This window comes from Dermochelys coriacea, chromosome 11, assembly GCF_009764565.3.
Source record: "Dermochelys coriacea isolate rDerCor1 chromosome 11, rDerCor1.pri.v4, whole genome shotgun sequence".
Classification (NCBI taxonomy): Eukaryota; Metazoa; Chordata; order Testudines; family Dermochelyidae; genus Dermochelys; species Dermochelys coriacea.
In genome coordinates this window covers 58894666-58906746 of record NC_050078.2, presented here as the reverse complement: position 1 = coordinate 58906746, position 12081 = coordinate 58894666, and the positions used below count along the sequence as shown (strand labels likewise).

Below are 12081 nucleotides of genomic sequence, written 5' to 3'. Positions count from 1 at the left end.
TCTGCCCGTACAATAGCTGTTTGTTTTCTCTTTGTTTGATGTTTGTGCTAATCGTAGCTGACGCTTTTAGCTAGAAATGGTTCACAAGCTGTTCAGCTCAGTGTTAAAAGAGCCACATCATCTAGCACTTCTTTCTGGTTTTAGAAGTCTAGTGTCCCCTTCAATGCCATGTGCTATCAAGACAATAGGAAGCTAATTTACTGATGTCTCGGATACAGGGAAAATGCTATTGTGTCCTAAAAGTAACATGCTGGTACTATAGATTAAAGGTAAAGTGAACATGTCAGTCACAATATGTGAGGAAGTACATGACCTGAATGTTTTGTATCCTGGGAGAAATTGATTTACCTTGTTTCTAATAGTTATTCTTTCTAGGCACTGACATCAAGGCCTTTCACACATTTAAGTTAGTTGTCTGAATTGCATTATGCCACTCATTCTAACTAGAAAACCCAAAGTAAACAAATGAGAAGTCATTTCTGCTATAGCACGTTGAACTCAACTTGGTCCTGCTGGTTTCTAAAAACCTCAGTGTCTGCTCTGATTATGCTCAAATCCACCTCCCCAAATCCTATCCTTGCAGAAATCAGTGCTCTGACATCACACTCACCAGAGCTGGCTGAAAAATGTATTTTATGAAAATTGTCTCAATACTTTTTGGATTTTAAAAAAATTAATCGCACTGTTAAACAATAATAGAATAGCATTTATTTAAATATTTTGGATGTTTTCTACATTTTCAAATATTTCAATTACAACACAGAACACGTGTACAGTACTCACTTTATATTGTTTATTACAAATATCTGCACCACAAAAACCAAAAGAAATAATATTTTTCCATTCACCTAATATAAGTACTGTAGTGAAATCTCTTTATCATGAAAGTTGAACTTACAAATGTAGAGTTATGTACAAAAAAACCTGCATTCAAAAATAAAATGGTGTGAAACTTTAGAGCCTACAAGTCCACCCAGTTCTACTTCAGCCAATTGCTCAGACCAACAAGTTTGGTTGCAGTTTGCAGGAGAAATGCTTCCCGCTTTTTGTTTACAATGTCACCTGAAAGTGAGGCCATGCAAAAGCCTGTTATGATTATAGCTGGCGTCACAAGATATTTAGGTGCCAGATGCGCTAAAGATTCATATGTCCCTTCATGCTTCAACCACCCTGATGACAGATTCTGCTTGATAACGATCCAAAGCAGAGCAGACCGATGTGTGTTCATTTTCATCATCAGAGTCAGATGCCACCAGCAGAAGATTGATTTTCTTTTTTGATGGTTTGGGTTCTTTAGTTTCCACATCTGAGTGTTGCTCTTTTAAGACTTCTGAAAGCATGCTCCACACCTCGTCACGTTCACATTTTGGACGGAACTTCAGATTCTTAAACCTTGAGTTGAGTGCGGTAGCTATTTTTAGAAATCTCACATTGGTGCCTTCTTTGCATTTTGTCAAATCTGCTGTGAAAGTGTTTTTAAAACGAACATGTGCTGGGTCATCATCCAAGTCTGCTATAACATGAAATATATGCAGAATGCGGGTAAACAGAACAGGAGACATACAATTCTCCCCCCAGGAATTCAGTCAGAAATTTAATTAATGCATTTTTTTTTTAACAAGCATCATCAGCATGGAAGCATGTCCTCTGGAATGGCGGCCGAAGCATGAAAGGGGCATATGAACGTTTAGCATATCTGGCATGTAAATACCTTGCAACGCCAGCTATAAAAGTGCCATACGAATGCCTGGTCTCACTTTCAGGTGACGTTGTAATTAAGAAGCAGGCAGCAGTATCTCCCATAAATGTAAACAAACTTGCTTGTCTTAGCGATTGGCTGAACAAAAAGTAGGACTGAGTGGACTTGTAGGCTCTAAAGTTTTACATTGTTTTGTTTTTGAGTGCAGTTATGTAACAAATCTACATTTGTAAGTTACACTTTCACAATAAAGAGATTGCATTTCAGTACTTGTATGAGGTGAATTGAAAAATACCATTTCTTTTGTTTATCATTTTTACATTGCAAATATTTGTAGTGGGAAAAATATAAAGTGAGCACTGTACATTTTGTATTCTGTGCTGTAATAGAAATCAATATTTGAAAATGTAGAAAAACATCCAAAATATTTAATACATTTAAATTGGTATTGTTTAACAGTGCGATTAATTATGATAAATGTTTTTAATCGTGATTAATTTTTTTAAGTTAATCGCATGAGTTAACTGCAATTAATTGACAGCCCTAATACTTTTCATTCCAGTGGTTTTCAAATGTTCTGTTTGGAAAGTTTTCATTTTCGTTTTTATTTTTGTTTTGTTTCACTTTTTTTTTTTAAAAAACCCTTTTAACCCACTTCCCCCCCCCCACACACTCCCTACTTCTCTACTACTTTTTTCTTTTTCCATTTTGCCACCAGAAAAAGGCAAGAAGGAGAGGGAAGAAGGAAACCCCAAAATAGAAAGAACCAAAACAACAAAAAAATCACTTTTCATTTTCCAGTTTTATTATAAAACAATTTGATAAAAATTTCTGATGTTAAAAAATATCCTTTTTCTACAATATAAATTCATTTTCAAATTTCCAACTAGCTCTATTTACCAATCTACCTACCTACATTTTAAGAATTCCCCATTCTCCTTTAAGTAGGAGGCATCTCTCCCACAGTGGGGCTGAGTGTGCAGAATTTCCTTCCAAGTGCACATGTGTCTCAGCCCAGCCCATCCCACAGTCCAGGAACTTGTTTGTGCTGGTGGCATGGCTGTTACTTTTTGCCCCCCTCCCCCTTGCAAATAGAACCCCTTCTATTTATTTATCTGGTTTTTAGTTTAGAGGGTGGTGGTGCTTTTTTGTTTTTGTTTTTAATTTAAGCACAACATTATTGTAATGGTGTATATATTTATTATGAATCACAGGAAAATACCCCATTTGCTGAAGGGGTTGCACTTCATTAATAAAATAAGTCTTACTGTTGTTCTCACAAGCAGAGAGCAAGAGTAATTCATTTTATACTAATGTATTTCTATTTTGCTATAATTCTCCCTAAAAAAAAATTAATAGCTTTGCATATTGCACTTAGTATAGAGTGTTAACCCTCAGATGTTTGTAAATTAGAAAGTTTTAGGCCACTGTTTTTCAGATCTCTTTTGACTGAGTTTTCATTCAGAAAATGCACTTGCATATAGCAGCATCCACTATAAAATCATCAGGAGGTGTGCTAATGAAATAAAGCTATGATTTTATATAAAGATATTTCACAATCATTTTATCTATATGGTTAAAAAAGAAAGAACAACACATTGAATCAGAGAAAACAGAGGTTAAATAGCAGCCGACTATTCAGAAATATAGAAAATTGTAGACAACACCTTCTGAAAACTGCTGCATGTACAAAACATCTTTGAAAGACATGATCCATAGCCCACAGAGAACATCTGTTTGACCGTTTCTGCTCAGGGAGTGAACCCACAGCAGATATTCTCCAAAGGAGAATCAGAAAGGGAATATGCCTGGAAAAAATTCTGGTGTGGAAAGTGAATATCTCTAGGGAAGCACCAATGTGCAATTGGCACTTATCAGGCAGAAAAGCAATGCATAGCCTCACCTTGGCAGCAGGATAGATGGAGGGGGCAGTTATTAGCAGAGAAAAGTCTGGTTAAGCTTCATTATTGTCATCATTAGATTTGTATTTATTATTTAGGGTTTGAGGGGTTTTTTTTAATTAGTTGGTTCAGTTGATTTAATTGTATGCTTCTAAGATCTGCCTGCAAATGGATAATGTAGATTTCTATCTGAAAAATGTCCATAAATTAGAACATATGGAACTGCTAAGAGTTTTTTAAAGTATATATCCCACCAATCCTGCTGCCAAAATCAGTGTATATAGGGCTTTTTATGCATTTGTCTGCTTTAACTTATCTTGATAGCCATTCAGAATAAGGTAAAGCTGGCAATTGCATACAAACGTACATGCATCAGAGACAAATATGTTGAGATTCTCAAAGCAGTCTACAGGATTGAGACACACATCTTTCTTTAATTTTAGTGGAAAAGATATCTAAATCCCCTAGACTGCTCTGTAAATCACCCAGGACTCTTACTAAAGCTGGACACTTCCTATTTTTGCAAAACATTTATCCATTTCCACACTCCGTCAAATGTATGTCAGAAGAGTTAAAAGGTGGGTTCTTGTCGTCTTTAACATACGTTCCTTTTTATAGTTTTCATTTGTGCCTGTTCTCATATGATGTTTTGAGCATTCTGATTTGTATAATATTAAACACTGAAAAAGATCCCAAAGCAAACTTCAGTCACACAAAGCAAAACCCATTACCGCTTTAACTATTCCAGGCAAGTTACAACAGTACAACCTTTGTGTGTAGACAAGACCTTCAGCTGAGATGATTACAGGATGCTTACAGTTATAGGATGGTTAAAGTGGTCTGTTGCAGAAATTACTTGAGTCAAACCCTCTTTCTCATCCTCCCCCCCCCCAAATATGGTTGGATTCAGATCTGGAAAAAAGTATAAGAACAATAAAAAGACAATTCCATAAATTATGGTAACATAATCCCCAATGCATGCACATGTTTGCAGGATAATACTGTCCTCAAGAGTGTCCAGGTAGTGGACTAAATTGTCAAAAATATCAGCAGCCACCTTTCCAAGGCCTGATATGGGTCCAAGGAGGCAAAGTCATCCCTTGCAGTGTCAGAATTCTGGTTCCTTCCAGAGTCGAAGAGTGCTTCCTAAGGGAATATGGTTTCAAAAGAGATGGAAGTGGCCATTACCACATTGTACATGCCAATGCTGGTACGTAAAGCAAACTGAAAACAAATATATTGCTGTACAAGATCATAAAAAGGAGTGAACTGAATAACTTCTATGGGTAGGAAAAACCCTGCTATCCTCTCTTGTCCTTGCCAAATCTCATAGGTGTGAGCTGCTAATTAAAAATAATCCTCTGCCCCCTGAGGGAGGGTGCTACTATTCACCATTGTACAGATGGGAAACTGAGGCACAGAGAGGCAGCTAGGTGACTTGGCCATGGCTCACACAGGAAATTGGTGGCAGAGCAGGAACTTCAACCCAGGTTTCTTTTGTCCCAGGCTAGCTCCTGAACTAATTAACACATACAAAGGAAGAATGTTTCCAATGGAGTAAAAAATTACATGAAAACAGTGTGCTCATGGACCTTTAGTATTTCTGCTTCCATTCCCAGTCAAACTTATAGGTGCAGGAAGATGAGAAATAATGGGGAACTGAGTTTTCTAAACTTTCTGAACCACAAGGAAGTTTGACCAAGCTTTGGTTCAGTTATTGGACAATGGATGGGTTTGTTCTGTTTGTTTTTCTCAGTTGAGGGTGGGATGGGTTATTTTATACAAAATGGTTGGCTCATCCATTATATGAAAGCTATATTGGAATGTAATAGACAAGAAAGCAAAATGACTATATACACACATACATATACATATATATATATATGTGTGTGTACATACATACATACACACACAATAGTATGTTTGACACTTTATGCAGCATAAAAACAGTCTGAAGCCAGTGGAGGGGGGCACACCTGATTGAGCTGAGGGAAGGGTGGGAAAGTTAGGGGTCTTGTTGGAATCCATAGCATGGGACTTTTTACCTTTTCTATGAAACAGCCCCTCAGACCAGGGGTAGCCATGGATTGGAGGCATTCTTAGTAGCACAACTCCAGCATAGCCATGCTGCCAGAAACTGGATACTGGGGGACAAGAGGTAGTGAAGAGCCATGTGGCCTTCCACAGATCCAAGCAGTCCCTGAGAATCCACTAAGTTTGCGGTGAACCCCACCCCTTCCCTATGCCCCCCAAGATGAAATGCAGGGAAGGGAATCACCATCATCTTTAGGGAGATGTCCTCTCCTATCACCCCCTCCCAGGGGTGGAGCATGTGATCCACCATCCTTGTGTGGGCAAAACTGCCACTGAAGTCAGCTGGAGCTAGGATCGGATGGGCCCAGAATTTGGAAATCTCCATGCAGTGAGGAGAAAATAGCCCTACATTTTCACTTGAGTACTGCAGAAGTTTCATGCAGGCTTCATCCTTTTAACAAGCCTTATGCTAGCAACTGCTTCCCGAAAAGAGTATCGTGTGGCTTTGAGTTACTCATTAATACTGTTAACATGTAAAAATGTTAAACATTAAATAAGGGAAAATAAAGTTATGAAACCATAAGGATATTTATGAAGAATACAAATGAAGAATAGTATCTGAGGACTCTACTGGCTTTTCTAATCCATGCAGGTTCCCTTTGTTGTTCCTTTCACCTTTCTGTTTCTTTCAGGATGGAGTCAGTGGCCCCCGCATATAAAGTTCTACCCTAAAATCATGGGACTGGAATGCACTGATTTCTGGGTAGAATCTCTGTGGAGGAATGAGGTTCAGATCTGGGGCTGGGGGAACTATATATTTTAATTGTGAAAGGCAGCAGCAAGTTCACTTTATGCATCCCCGTGCTACAGCAGAAGCCTCTACCATTTAGCTCCTGGGAAAGTGATCCCATTTAACTCTGCAGTAGTTGTGTGCACATATCCAAGGGCACTATTGGGCCCAGTATTTACAATTAATAGTGGTGAATGTCCTATCACTGACTAAATCCTACTTGCCTTACTCAGCCGAGTAATCCTGCTGCTTTGAATAGCTCTCCTCACTCGCAGACAAGTAGCATTTGGCCATACATGTTTATTGAACAGTGCAGCTGCTGGTCCCTCCATAGCCACGCTGCTGCAAGTGCTAATGCTCATTAAGGAGATGAGCCCAGGGGCATGTATTGGATCCTCACATGCCCAGATAAGAATAAGCTTCGCTCTCTCTCTTTCCTTAAAAAAAAATGTTAGGAAAGGACAATGAATGGTACTAGTGACTTTAAGGAAGTGGCACTTGAAGTAGACTTCTTCAAGAAAGCAAAATTAAGAAATCATAAGATCAGCAATCCTTTAGGCTCCAAAGGGAAGTGACAGAAACAAACGTAAATGGAGAGTGTGATTTGCCATGCAGCGGGCACATTAAATCTGATTGCTGGAAATAAAAAAGAGGTGGAGAGATAAGACATGCATGCCTGATGTTGATGGAAAGCATGTTTGTGCCTAATACATTGGAGAAATTGTTCCAAAACAGTCCATCCATGTGAAAATATGACCCCTGTAATATTAGGTCTAAAAGACCTAAAAAGATGTTCTGAGTAAATGCTAGTTGTACAAGAAATAGCTGCCTGGAGGTGATATTAAGTCACAAGAGACAGTTTTTCCAAGATTTCAACAACTGTTAGCACTCGGGTAGGGTGGAGGGAAGTTCCTCCCAATTTTCTATATTCTCTCCATGTTCTCTGGCCGGCTCACCAATGTTATGCAAAATTCCACAGTTTCTTCACCAATCTTAAACTCACTCTAAGTGTTCACTCCATTTCCCAGAGGTTTACAAAGTTCTGGATGGACTGTGGGTCCTATTTTGGGCCACCTTCTCATATGGTCTCTTTCTTCACAAGAGGCCCCTTGTCTTTTGCTATAGGCTGAAAGCAGAAAGGGGAGACCTATTGGACCGCAACCCTTTCTTCGGGGAATAATCCCTTTGCAGGAAGGAGGGGAAAGAACAGACCTCCCCATCATCAGTCTTGTGGCAAAACAAGTCCATTCCAAGGAAAATATCTCCAGGGGAGTGAACAGCATGGCGCTTTCTGGGGTGTATCAGGCTCCAGAAGAAGGCAAGTAGCTATAGCAATAGCAGTTGTTCTCCATACAGCCTTTTGGGGGGAGGGGAGAGAGGATGGCTGGGCAGGCAGCCCACCCCCAAATCATTTCCAGTGAGCTTATTTTACTGGACCTCCTCAAAGATTTAAGGTAAAAGGAGCAAGCAAGCCAGGTAATCCCATGGCCATCCAAAGAGTGGATGTAGGGAAAGCAATAGCCAGCTGCTCCCCAAATAAATTAGAAATGAGGCAGGAGTTAGATCACTGCCATCTCCCCAGCAAGCAAACAACAGGACATAAGAGGAGAGGGCTCTAACCTGTAGGGAGGAAGGAAGTGCTGAGGGAATGGCAGATGAGTTTCAGGTTTTGAGCCTGTCTAGGAGCTCCATGGATACCCATATCTAGCTTCCCCCGACACCAGTGGGAACTGCAAGCAATTACAGTGGGGCAATATCCCCAGAGTGTGGCACAAACCTGTAGAGCAGCTCAGGAAAATGACTGAGCAGGGGGGGAGAAACAATTAACTGGCAAAAAGTTAATTAAAACTCTTCTGATTATGAAGTGGAATTAAATACTTTAAAAAATGCAGTGTGACACCGTGCTGCACTGCAGCTGAATTAATCATGAATGAGGATAGTAATTTTTAATTTTTGTGCGCATGAGAAAAACAACTTGACAGATTTAACAATTAGAGCAGGGTAACAGCATTGCATGGCACAATGAGAAGTAGTTTTTCCCAGTGGCTTTTGTGAGGGAGCTAAACAGATGTGCTCAAATATTTACAAGTGCACCATATTCACATGCTCTTCCAATGCTGACCCTGCTGATTCGCAAAAGTCTGCTTCAGTCTGGAGACCAGCTACTGTGGTGACACAGGATATTTATCACAAGGTAACACAGCAACATTACCACAAGTTTCCATTGTTCCCAGTGAATTGCGCTGCATATTTACCACTGAGCATATTGAAAATGTTGTGGCAAATTAACAAATTGCCCTGCAAATCCCCAGACAAACCCCGACATATTTTGAACTAAATTATACCTTATATGGAAATTAGCGATGAACCTCAGAGGCAAAATTTGGATATGGATTTCAAGCTCCCATTTCCTGTGGTGGTTTCTGGATCTAGGGTTTTGGTTCAGGCCTATCTGTAATAGAAACATTTGAACACGGCACTCATTGAGACTCAATTTAGCACATGCCTTCTGACAGGATTCACATTGCATCTGACCTCAGCTGACTTGGCTCCAAGTGGGAGTCATCATTAATACTAACAACTGCACAGAGTCGGGGAGGTGGCCTGAGAGAATGAAGAGAATGGGGGGGGGGGGGAAGAAGAGATCTGAGGGGTAGCAATAAAAGGGGAAGAGAAAAGAGGAGAGGGAACCTGCTTTTTTCTGCTCATCTTTTCTCCCTTCACTTTTCTTATCTTTCACCTTCCCAATTTCTTTCTTCCCTCCCTTTTCTCTTGTCTTTCTATCCTTTCTCTTCAGAAGCTATGGACTCTCTCCTTTCCAAAAGGCTCAGCAGCCTTCTTCCAGTAGTATGTATATAGCCCCATAGGAGTGCCCATAATTTTATAAGCTATTTTATAGGTTTAAAAAAACCCAAAACCAAAAACCCCCATCTTCCTACCTTGAGGAGCTCATAATCTAAAGTTGGCCCAATGACTAACCCAGTTGTCATGGTTACTGGGCGAGCTGTGCCTGAAACTCCTTTTTGTCCGTCTCAGGTGTACCCCTGTGGGGACGGGTTTCACTCTCTTTCCCCCTCTCTGTGTGGAACCCACAGGCCTATCACTTTTACGCTGGGTCTCTTGGCTGCAGCTCCCCTATTTACCAAGCATGTTAACCCAACAGGCTCAACTGGGTTCAGCTTCTCTAAGCACTTTTACCTCTCAGCCTGTGCCAGCAGCTGATTAAAGTGACAAAAAATCCAAATCGAACCAAACCAAAAAACCCCACGCCCTACTCCTGCAAAACACAGTCGCATTTATTTGCCAAAAGGAACACAGAATCTAGGAAAATGGGCTAAAACAACAGAGTGTCTTATACGTACATTTCCTTACCTGAGCGTAACCTTTTCATCCATAGCTCAGGTAGGGCCATCTTATTCCCATATCTGGGTTGGGAGAGCCAGCCTGCTTCCTGTAGTACTTGTCTCTCTCTCCGGGTCTCCTTTCATCCCTCACAGTGCTCACTGATGCTTCCTGGGCAGCCCTCAGCTACTCACCCTCCACCCCCTTTTAGGCTAGCAAAATATTCCTTTTGATTATAGGCTTAGCATTGGGAAGAATAAACCATTCTAGCCTGGGTGGAGGGTATTCCCCAGTCAGTACCTTCCTCATCCTTTCCTCAAGGACCTGTGGCATTCTTTATGGTAGCAGATTATCTTTGCCATTGTTCAATTTCCTGTTGATTTCTCTCCACAGCCTCCTTTAATTTAACTCTGTGCCTTCAGGCATGATAACATCACACAGGTAAACTGAGGTGCATATGATGTGTATATATATAGATATATAACTCCATCATTCTCCACACCACCTGACAGCAGACAAGGAAGGAAATGGATAAACAGAAGGAGGGGAACTCAGCTGTTCTGTGGGAAACAAAGGAGACCTAGAAGCTGGCTACAACTTGGATTTCATGGAAATTACATATAAAATTCACGAAGGAATGAGTCCTGTTACAATGGAGGTTTATCTTTAAACCTTTCCTCTTACCTATTTTACAGTGTGAAATGCCAGCAGGTGTATCCACTACAGCTATTCAATTGAAAGAGGGCCAGATCCTCAGCTGGTGGAAATCTGCATTGCTCCATTGACGTCAGTGGAACTATACCAATTCACAGCAGCTGAAGATCTGGCCCATGGATTCTGATTCTGATTTCACTCACAGCAGTGTAAATCAAGAGTAGCTTGGCTGGAGTTACCACAGTGCAAAGCCAGGGTGACAGCACAGTTAGCCTGTAAGTTTATATGTCTTACACCCACACTACTGTATAGCACCACAGTTTGAGTGGCAAATAGATATTGTTCTTAATCTGTACAGAACTGACCATGTGTAATTGATATAGTTAAGACACAAGCGTGCCGGCTAGTGATGCAAGTGACCGGTTGTTTATTGCCTTGCTTTCCTCAAAATGAGCCTGACGAAAAATCAGTGCAAGTTGTAGTTGGGGAGGATTCAGGTAAGCCAGCTTGCAACATCAGTTATGCATGGTGTGGATACCTTAGGGCAATGCCTGGATAGCCGGACTGGTAAAGGTGAAATGCTCTATATTTCGTTGAAATATTGCCAGTTGCAGCAGTTGCTGTACACTGTTCATCTGACTGCATAATTGCTTCCACAAATTAAACAAGAACAATGGTGAAAATATGTAAAATGTCACAAGGGCTGAAATGCGGTTCAGGCCTGGAGTAAAGAACAGTTTGGTGTTCCGTTCCAACTCCCCGTTGATTTCAGCATGAACGTGACTTTCTGCTCACAGGCCAGGGATGGTTTTGCAGGCCAGGACTGAGATGCATTATCAGTCTTGCTGTGGAAGGATCCCTGACTTAAACCTGTCTGATTAGTCCTTCTATTTCAAAACCACTCCATTCACCCACTCATAGTACAGAAGATGGTTTGTTTCGGGTACCCTCCTTTCTCCCCCATTTTCACACTTTGAAGCTTGGTATGACTTGCCTGGCACTTGAGCTCATGGGTCTTTCTTTCTTTCTTTCTTTCTTTCTTTCAGAATTTGTCAAATTTACTAGGCTAATCAGCAATTAGGGCTGCTTAACGAAGTCAGCTGAGGAAATGGCAAAGAGAAAGATCATACTCCTGGAGAACGGTGTGTGGTGGACTTTTCCACATGCAGATTTTTCCTCCTTCGCTCACAATGGTTCTGTGTCTGGTGTGGGGCGCACACAAGGAGAGGCAGAGGAGCCAGAGATCAGCCACCAGTGGTGCCATGGCTATGTCCCCTTTCCCCAAGCCAGGGGCCTGTGACAGTAGCCGGGAGTGGGTGTCATAGGAGCCATTACATCAGCTGTATATGCCCTGGTGTTTTCCTCATCCTCGGGCAGTTGCATTCACCATCTTTACAGCTTCTTTGTACTAGACTGTGGTGGGGCCTAGAATTTGGGCTGTGAGTGTTTGTAATTCTCTCATGTTCTCTCTCTCTCTCCTCCCTGTGGCAGATTCTGTGAAAGACACAATAGCCTGATCTTAAGCTTAGCCTTGGGAAGACTAAATAGTCATTTGTCAGTGGAGCTAGACAGGGCATACTCCCCAATCAGAAGTATCCTCAGTGTTTCCTCAGAGATCCTTGTGATAGCACCTGATCTTTGCCATTGCTTCATTTCCGGTT

The 12081-nt window shown here is 41.0% G+C and overlaps 1 long non-coding RNA gene across 1 annotated transcript; it reads right to left on the bottom strand.

Moving 5' to 3' along the window:
- Positions 1-2782: 2782 nt before the first annotated feature.
- LOC119863601 lies at positions 2783-10144 on the bottom strand. The gene is made up of 3 exons (XR_005295660.2): positions 9797-10144; positions 8770-8876; positions 2783-4746 (listed from the first exon to the last, which is right to left on the bottom strand). It is a non-coding gene; the product is annotated as an uncharacterized LOC119863601 (long non-coding RNA).
- Positions 10145-12081: the final 1937 nt, after the last annotated feature.